Genomic DNA, 10,874 nt, shown 5'->3' with positions numbered 1-10,874 from the left:
TTTTAACCAATTTGTTGAACGAGCTCGAAAACCGTGATATTTCTGAGGTTCTTGACTCTTTGGCGACTCGGTTTTCTCTTAGCAGGCGTTTATCAATTTGTTGTCGTGATTATAATGGCGTTTTCGATTGGCAGTCCGGAAGCGTCCGGAATCATTCTGAAAGCGTTTTATTCGTACAAAACTGACAGTTTTGTGTGAATAAAATTTTTTCAGAATGATTCCGGACGCTTCCGGACTGCCAATCGAAAACGCCATAAGTATCGACGCTACTCAATTTTGGACTATGTACGTCAAGTCCTTATTCTAAGCTAGCAAGTTGATCACTTTCAACGAGCTCAAGTCTAAAATTAGTAACACTATAATTGGCAGCAAATTAGAGGCTATTATGGGACTTTTAACTCTTCTTCACGTTACAGTTGATCAGACCAGGAAAATCAGAATTTCAGATTTGGAAAAAAAAAAATGCCAGAAATATGACATTTTCCCCTTTTTGAACAATAAATCTTGACACGAACCTGACTTCAACTATCAAAGAAAATTTAATTCAACTTGTTGGTTGAATTTTCTGGAAAATGTATTTTTTATATGAGGCTTTTAATATTATGCCAATTCGAATACCAAAGATCAACTCGTGTGCTTTGGGCCTGCGCACAGACCAAACCAGGTAGATATACGATGATGTGCGTATAAATCAGCACGGTGAAAAAAAGTGGACCACTGGGTGTTCATAAATAAATCGAAATGTTGTTGTAGTTTTTTTTCTTTTCTTAGTTTTATTGTATAGTTGTTGACTTGAAGTGCTGGTGGGTGTTTTTTAGGAGCCATCAACTCAAGCACTCTATCTATAGACGATAGTTATGCAATTTGTTTTTCTTTTGGTCTCAGGTAGTTTTGTTTTGTTTTCTTTTTATTTTTTTGGAAATGTCTTTGAGAAATAACCAAATATTGTTTTTTATAGAATCAATGTGGTAAGACCATTAAAGAAGTTGCAAATATATTTTTGTTTGTTTAAGCCCATATGGTGATGTAAGATGATTGCTGGGTTTATATATAATCGCCATTGAAAACCTTCTTAAACTGCCAGTGTAATGAACTATTCCGGTGGATTTGTAGGAAAGTTTTGATATTAAGAAACTTATTTATGAGGGACTTCTTAAAACTTCTGAGCTCTGATGACCTTAGACTTGATGATTTCAAAAATGATAGTAATCAACAAAACCATCTTTCCATTACTTTCTCAAAGTAGATATTTTTTTCCAGTTAACCTCTTCCACATGTCAATGAACTTGGTATATCAGTCACAGGCACGGCTCACAGAGAGTAAATTCAATTCAAGTGAAAATAAACAAAAATAAACGAAAAAGAACATTTCCCAGCACGCTTCAAGAAACATCCTGCAAGTGTGTGTTCTGTATTTGTTTGTTGTGTAGTACAAGAACATTCAGTACCTACCTTACCTAAATATATACGCCTGAAAAAGCAGCAAAACAAACAAAAAACAAAACCTAAACCGTCTTCATTTCTTTCAATTCTTTTCGAGTGTGTCAAGTCTTGCACTATGTCATGCTTCCCTGACCATGGATGTCAACCGTGTGATTCTGGTGTCTGATCCATCCACAATAAGTTGTATTTGTATTTCTTCTACACATGTGTGTCGTGTCATGTTCCGCCATCAAGCTGAATATAGTTTGGTTACCTTTTCTGTCTGACTTAGTCTAGTTAGCCCTTTTGCAACTATTATGACAATAATAGAATATAGCTTGAGTCATTCATTTAGACCAACAACGTAAAGATGTTTCACTATCAACCAACTTATTGGAGGTAGCTTCTATACTATGAAATGAGTTGGGGGCTCCTCGCCTTAATGAATGATTTATACCTGAGTAAAGTTAAAGAGTCAAAAAGGTGTGGCTATCATAATGTAAATAGAAATATATAGGTTACATATCCGTACTACATTTTACAAGAAAATCAACCAAGAGTAAAAGTGCATTATAAACGGACCATTATTTTAGATTGACAGATATGTATGTATGTATTGTATATAGTACTTTTTTGGTTTTACCCTTATGTACTTTGCGAGTATATTTTCTATTGTTTCCGTATCACTTTTTGTGGATAAGAGAACAAGAACGAAATATCTATTTCGGACATAATTTTGAAGAAGCCAATTTTTGATTAAGGAAACTAGACCACTGAGTTCTCATTCTGTGTGAGCAAATTTACTTTAGCAAAGTGTTTCCACGCAATGTGAGAATCTAATGTAAGTATGATTTAAATTCCCACTGGATGTAAATTAAATCTCACATTCTTTAACAAGAAATTATATGAGACGGACAAAAATCATTTGAATTACACTGGCCAACAATTTTAAACTGTTTAAAATTTGCCAGAAAGATTTTTATCAAGTTTTATGGATTTGGGTTCAGTAAGTTCAATTTTTTCATTTTTGGTAGAATATTCATGCTAATTTTTAAGTTTTCCTTATTTTGAGCGTATATCAAGGGGCACGGTAGTGCCCAACCAACTAACAATTGCTTGTATACGACCATAGAGAAGCCCATTTGGCCCACCCGAGAAGCTTGATAAGTTTTAGAAGAGTCATATGCAAGTTAATTGGAGAGACTCAAAACATGTGTTTAATGCCTTATAGAAACAAGCAACATTCAAAATTTGAAAATGTATATTACTGCTACAGGCTTTTAATTTTATTTAGAAGCTCTGAGCAGACTTGTCGAAGGCTTGTGAAAGTCTAAACGAGGTATATTCCAACTAGAATACAGAAAATTTTTTTTTTTTTTCATTTTAATTTTTTATATTTTTATTTCAATTTTTTTATTTTTTTCATTTTCTTGTTTGTTTTCCCATCCAGTCAAAGTTTTCTTCTGAAATTAAATGTCCAAACACAATTATTTTGAGAAAAAAACTTCTTTACTTACTTGACGCATTTTGCGGGATTTGAACCTCGAACGTCCTGATTGATAGTCCGGTACCGTACCCATCAAGCTACCTAGGTATATACTAAAGGAGTTTCAAATTTGAACTAGTTGAAGCCAGAGCTTCCTAAGGGCTTCGATTTAATTTCCTGATAATTTCCAGTATCTTAAAGAATATGGTGACCATTTGTGGTTTTTTCAAAGGTATTACTTTTGGTTATTTTTTTTTTTAATGTCTTGTAAAAAAATATTTAGTAAAACTTAATAATATTATACTGATTGCCATTACCCGGATGCCGTCAAACCGCATTTTTTCTTCAAAATTGGAGAATTAGCTTTGTTTTGACCTTTAACCTTATGGAAGAAAAATTGTTAGTTGGGCAGCCAAGTTCTCTAGCAACTTTGGCACTACACCCTTATTTACAGGAAACAACTCAGGCCATTTTCGACCCCCCTCTAACTTCCACACCAAAGATGCCAGAAATTTCAAACTCGCTACATTTGTTGAGCTGGCTGAACCCAAATTCCTCACAAAATTTCAGCTTCTTGCGATGAGTAGTTTCTGAGATATAGGACTTCAAAAATCGCGAAAACCGTAACTTAGTCATTGACTCACTGACTCACTGACAGATCATCAAAATTATGGAAAAATTCCAGCTATGGTAGAAACTTGAAATTTTACATGGTGATAGGACTTGTGTTGTATACAAAGGAAAAATCGAAAATTTGAGATTTTCAATTCAGGGAGCGTGTCAACCGCCCCTTTTCGCCGAATTTTCATCAATTATTATAGAGCACTTCTGATTATCGTAGAATCTTGAAATTTGGTAGAATGGAAGAGCTGGTAGTTTATACAAAGGAAAAAATTTTAAATCTAAGAATTTCAGAGAGGGGGCGTGGTAACCGCCCATTTCCGCTGAATTTTCATTAAATATTATAGAGCACTTCTGATTATCGTAGAATTTTGAAATTTGGTAGAAAGGTGGAGCTGGTAGGTTATACAAAGAAAAAAATTTTAAATCTGATAATTTCAGCCAGGGGGCGTGGTAACCGCCCATCCATTTTCGCTGAATTTTCATTAAATATTATAGAGCACTTCTGATTATCGTAGAATCTTGAAATTTGGTAGAATGGTAGATATGGTATTTATACAAAGGAAACAATTTTAAATTTGAGAATTTTAGCCAGGGGGCGTGGAAACCGCCCATTTTCACTGAATTTTCATCAAATATAGAGATTTTCAATTCTACAGCCATACCTTGCAAAAAGTAGTGAAATCACAACAAAAACATTACTGTTAAAAAAGGAGCCAAGTTCTCCTATGTTGAAATTATGCTGTCACAAAAAGTACTGAGGTGTAAAAGTGTACCAAGTTCTAAAGTTTGGGTTCAAATTCGTATCAATAAAATTTTTATTGTTTACTTGGCAATTTTTGAAATAACTTTAAAAATCGGCAATTAAAAGAAAAATTGTCAAGAGAACAATCAACATTTTATTGGTACGAATTTGAACCCAAACTTTAGAACTTGGTAGACTTTTACATCTCAGTACTTTTTGTGATAGCATAATTTCAACGTGGAGAACTTGGCTCTTTTTTTAACAGTAATGTTTTTGTTGTGATTAAAACTTTCCAGAAAAGTTTATGTATATTAAACTTGATGTATTTTATGGTAATCATATTATCGAACCTAATGCATTTGGGTTCACTTAGACTAAAAAACACACAAGTTCCTTTCTAGGAGCTCTTATTTCTTAGATATTTTAATTTTTCGCATTTTGAGGGTAGTTTTATTCTATTTTATTAGTTTTTCTTATTACAACAGTTTTTAAAGTTTAGCTGAAAAATTTTTTTTCGAATGTAATGCATTTTGGTTCAGTAAGTAAACTTAAAATACAAAAAAATGTTTTAAAAATTTTTTTATGAATTTGTATGCCTTTTCATGTATGAATTAAACTAATGTTGTTTTCGAAATCAGCACCCTCCATTTAGTGTGTTGGGTGCTGGGCAGTGATTTGATTTCTTTACAGAATCTTGAAAAGTGCCAGTTCATTTTCAAATTCTGTTTTCAAGATTTTCTAAATTGCTTGGCGATCCATTTCGCTTCCAAACATCTACCCTTAGATTAATTTCCTACAGATATAATTATTGCAAGAATTTTGGATCTTCAATCATCAACAAAACATAAATGATTCTCTCTGGGATCGACTTTTACTTTCAAGCTGAAAAAAGTTCAGAAAACAGTATGGGCTCTCAATTTCGCTTGTAAGAAATTGTCAAGTCAAGTTCCTGATGCCAAAACGGCTCCACAATAATTCTTTAAATACCAATCAGAGAAATTGTCCAGATTTAATTGAATAAGGTTAGAGTCATAAGCCCCCGAAACGGTCTTGGAGAACTTGGTATTGTTGGCGTATAGTATACTTTTTTCGATGTCGTTTATATTAAAAAAGAAAAGAAGAGGACCTAAGCGATTGCCTTGAGGAACACCGAAGAAAAGTCATTTGAAAGTACAAATCTTAAACGAACTCTGTAGTAGTGGTTCTTTAGGTAAGAATAGATGAATTTCAAGAAGGCCAGTTTGAAGACTGAAGAGGAACAATTTAAATTAGGTTTATCTTTCTGTTGGAGTTCTTTATAAAAAGTCCAAGGGCTATGGAAAAGTTGTACATCGTTTGTATAGGTATTTTACATTGGTTTGTTTAACTGGTGTGTTATAATTTGGCCCTCAGTAGAGAGGGAAAGTGAAAAAAAGCTGCAAGTTCTTAGTCTTTTTCAAAAGTTTTCAACCAAAACCAAAAATCATTTCCATTTCACCTCTTCAAATATTGTTCCTCAAAATGCGGAACTAATTTATACAACATTTTCTTAAATGACTACCATAGATTCAATCATCTCATCACAATATTTTCATTGATATGCATATGCATATTAAGTCTCACTTGTATGCCAGTATGCTACCTCATTTCCAACGAAGCATCTCTCCAAAGCAAGTTTACAAAAAACTGTATGCATGCATCGAAAATACTTACCTATTTGAATACGGGTTACACCGCATGCATCGGTAAAAAATCCACTAACCGCAGTTGGCTAAAAAAAACTCCACAATATATGCAATTACCATGCCTTCATTACGAGGCAAAAAAATCACCAACTCGTGCCCAATTGAATTGAAAATACTATAAATGAAGGAACCAAGACGGTGCAAGGGGAAATCTTACAATAAACAATAGCCTCCCACAAAGCATCAACATTTGTGTTTGGCTACTGTCTTACGAAGAACCGAACCGAACTACCAAACTCTTCCCATCACATCAGCGTCTTGGTTGGCCAGCATCATCATCATCATCTCGCGAGCGAATCATCGAATTTGAAAGCCAATTTATTTCCTTGATTACAGTGACAGCTCTAGGAGTGGCGGACATCGTGATCTTGGCCATATTCATTAGGATGCACAAACATTGCCACAATAATAGTGGGAGTCGTCAGCAGCGAGGGGAAACAAAGAAGCAGGAATAAATAAAGAATTGATTAGACGACCGACCAAAGTCTTATAAGATATCACCTGGGCCTCTGACTTCCTAGCCTTTGCGCTCATTATGTATGGAATTTTGAAATGAGGAATCACTCTTCCACCAAAAAAAGAAAGGAAAGTGCATTCTTTCGAAACCGCCGCGACCACTTTCTTTGGCAGCCAGCATTATCTGCACTCGCACCGAGCACAGACAAATGAACCTTAAAATTTAAGTGATCTTTTTTCCGGGTGCCAAAGCTGAAGTTGCGAAGCCTCCAATATACCGGTCGGGTGCTAAAAAAACAAGTGCACACAACTTTCGGTGAAAAAGTCAGGCGAGGAGGACAAATCATATAGTGGCGGTATTGCCAAGACGCATAATCGGTCCAGATTCGCAGACGATGCGGACTGGTGACGACACGGCGGCAGAGGCGACCGACGACTTACACGATGATGGCAAAAACCTGAATCTTGATTATCCTTTTCATTTCGACGACATTGTCACGATCGGAATACCAAAAACAAAAGCCACTTTCTTCTTCGTTGGCTGGTGGCTGCTGCTGGGCCAAGACAAAAACAAAAAAAAAAATTGAAAACGAAACAGATTCACTGATTCTCGGCAGGAGGAAGCCAGCCAACAGAGCCAGCCCCCGCTGCAATTTCCAATTTATTTTAATTACCATCATTTTTGTGAGTAAGGAGAGGAGGTAAATAGCAATTGAATGCGAGAGGATGATAGCTCCTCGCAAGATAAGAGTGCGCTTCGGATTCTGGGTCAAATTCACCAGAAGCGACACCTCACTCGACCGGTTGCCATAACTCATAGCAACAAACCACGCTTCCAGAGCCATAAATTGTAGGTAGGCAGGCAAGTTGAGTTTGGGTACCTATATTGAAGAGGTATGGTTGGTAGACAAGACGTATGTACAAGCGCAACGACACTAAATTTCACAAATTTGGATACGTGAGAGTGTGAGACATTGGTCCGCAGTCCGCACAACTCCACGGCATCTTGACATCTCGGGTGCTGATGCAAAAAAGAGTTATTAAGGAGGAATTCTTCAATTTTATCGCACAAGTGAAGGTGAAACTAGATACAATCAGAAATCGACAGAGGTTCTTTTTTTTTTCTTCATAATTTTTTTTAGGTTTATGGGATTCACGTGACAATGTTGATGCCAAAACGTCTCTCGATGGATTTCTTTTTTTATTTTGGCATGTTTTTGTACACAAATGGGAAAATGTTGTATCGCATCATGGATGTCAGAACAAATTTTGAGACTCTTTTTCGTCGTTGGTATCTTGGGTAAATGTATGTCAGTGATAATAAAGTTTTTCTCTTATTTTTTTTTTTGTCAGTTTACTATCGATACGGAAGAATGGTCTTCCTTTTTCTGCTCTACAAAGTAAAAATGTTTCCGAAAGTCGTAAAAGTGAGTGAAGAATCTTTTGTGGATTTATTGAGCTTGGCCAGAGATGAATTTATTTTTATTTTTGTTGTTTATTTGTTATAGGACATAGACTTTAAGTATTTTCAATCCAAATATTGAGGACACTTTTGGTCAAAGCCACTTGGATTTGTTGAAATGTATCTGTAATCAAGTTCTTAAATAAGAGATTTATGTGGATGTATAAATGGTTTATGACAAAGAAATTTTTATTGAATGCATTTGGAAACCAAGTCAATAGAGCATTTGTGATTGAGAGTGACTTGTGGATTTCTTTTTCTAAAGCTTCACAAGTTGCTTTTTTTTTAAACTGAATGTGGGATAAACTTCTAAGAAGAAGAAAATAACGAATATATTCGAAGAAGTTTTTACCACCCAAAAACCCTACTATCATGTACAAAACATAGCACGACCGGCTAAACTAATTTTTCCACTTTTACAAATTAAAGGCTTTGAGATATTCCAACATAATCACGAACAAGAGACAGTTATTCAATTTCCTAGAAAAAAAATAAAGTAAAGACACTTGAAGAAGAAGGAAACAATCCAAGTTTTATCAAATTTTGAAATGCACTTGCAGATGAGAAAATATATATACTTTCTTTTTTTGTCAGTAAGGATCAATAGCTCGAAAAATACAATAAACGAGTATGAACATTGAAAGAACTAACTAATATGAAAAGAACTAAGTTAGAGTAGAACAGTTTGCCTAAAAAAATGTTTCACATACGCCACAGTGACCCTGTAAGTTAAACCGCAACTGGTACTCAAACCACATCTGTTTTTTTTTACGAAAATTTAATATGGTATTTTACAAACATTTTAATCTCTAGTTTGGTTGATATCACAGCCACACAAAAATCACAAAAATAAACAAAAGTTCTTATCCGGGGGTGCGACTAGGTAAATTATATGTTTTCCGGGTCGCTGAAACCGAATCCAAAATGTTCGTTTCAGGTTGTCTGTGAACATTTTTTAAAAATTTTACATATGAGGCAACACCAAAATTTTATTTAAATGTATAATTTGATTGTATTACATTTTTAAGTCTAACACAAAATTTAAGGAAATTTAAATTTTTTGTATCTTGAATTTAAAGTTTCAGTTTATGTTAATGATATTTCTTTGTTTTTCTTTTTTACTATTTTGTATTATTTTAAGTATTTTCTTTCTTACTTCTTTAAAATGAAACAAACATTTATTATTATCTCTTTTATTTTTTTCACAAACTATGTGAAGTGAAATCTTATTGCCGATCAAATTTTGTCAGTAATTCACAAATTTTACTTGGAAAAAACACAAAACGCCCACAAAATAAAACAAATTCAGATTTTAATTTTTTTTTTTATTTTTTATCAGAAAAAAGGTCACCAAATGCATTTTTCTGAACCAAAATAGTTTTATATACATAGATACCTACTTTTTCAGGTAGCGAAAACCCTAAATACAGGCACAAAAATATGTATTTATTTTTTAAAATGGCTTTCATTTTCGTTTATGTTTTGACGTGATAACGTCTTATAAATCGATGAACCATGGCAGCCACCACAAAAAAGTGACGCCATTTTCTAACGTTATACTCTCGCACTTTCGCAGTGCGGCAAAAAATTTCAATTCAAAATTAAAAATAAACTATTAGAGATACAAAAATCTTCTATAACTTATTTGTAAGATAATAACCTAAAGCTTAATCCAAATGAAGGATTCTTAAAAATTCCGTCATTTAATAGGGTAAACAGGAGTAAAACGGAAACATGAAATTTGGGCTAAAATCTAAACGCGAAGTCGTAGAGAATTGATTTTAAAACTAAGCTATAGCGTTTTGTTTGAATGTGGTACACGTGTTGGGGCTATGACCAAATGATGATTTTAAGTAAAGGAAATTTTTTTTGACAATTCTAAAGATGCCAGGTGAAACATGAGAGAAAAAAAATTAGGCGTATTATACGGATTTTTTTCCAAAACTCTGCGTTTCGAAATATGAATTTTTGAAAAGCACCTTGTTTTTTAGGGATATTTTTGGGTAATTTTTGATTTGTAGCTTTTTTTTTGAGCGTTCAAAAAATCTCAAACTTATATGACATGTAGGTTTTGGCATGCATGCATGTGCAAAAACTTGGAATCGTTAAGTGAGTTTTGACTGTATAACGAAAGAAACAAGTTTTTTAAAAACACGTTTTTTGACCGTTTTTAACCGATTTTCATCGTTTTTTATTTTTATCTTTTTTTCTTTAATAGATACAGGAATAAAATATATGAAGTAATGATAGACCATGACTACGACTATATGTGTTTCAATCATTTTCGTTAACACAATTTTGAGATAACGGTAAAATAAAATTTAGAAGGTTGTTAGGGAAAAAATGGAATTAATGACGTGAGAAGATAAAAGTTCATGTTTTTTTTTTTGCTTTTTTTGATGTAAATGATTGTTTTCAATAAATAATTTTTATACTTTTTGCGCATTGTAAAAATTTAAAAATGGTTTTATTCTTAAGAAGAAATACTTGGCTTTTAAATTGCATAATTTTTTTGTAAGCTTTTAAAATAAAAATTAATATAATGAGAAAATTAAAAAAGGTATTCTTTTTAGCTTTTTCTTGTAAATTATGATTGTTTGAAATAAGTAAACGCTTCAATTGACTCATTTTAAACAAAAGCACACAACCTATTTTCTGACGACGTTATCACGTGTAATCATCGTCCGTAAACCGGCTTTACAGACAACCTCTTTTTTTTTAACACAGTTTGATTAGAATTAGATTTTCTTGTGTTAAAGAAAGATTAAGTTATAATTAATGTGCAAAGGAATTAGTTTTTAATTCAAATTTTCTTATATTTCAATACTTTTGATTATATTTTAATGTATTGTACTTGAAACTAATACATTTTAATTTTTTGTATTTGAAATTAATAAAAAAAAAATTATTAAAAAACTGTGAAATAAAATCGCAATAGTAAAAACTAATAGTTTTTTT

This window comes from Episyrphus balteatus, chromosome 1, assembly GCF_945859705.1.
Source record: "Episyrphus balteatus chromosome 1, idEpiBalt1.1, whole genome shotgun sequence".
In the NCBI taxonomy this organism is placed as follows: Eukaryota; Metazoa; Arthropoda; class Insecta; order Diptera; family Syrphidae; genus Episyrphus; species Episyrphus balteatus.
The sequence above is the reverse complement of the archived record's forward strand: the minus strand, read 5'-3'. Positions refer to the sequence as shown.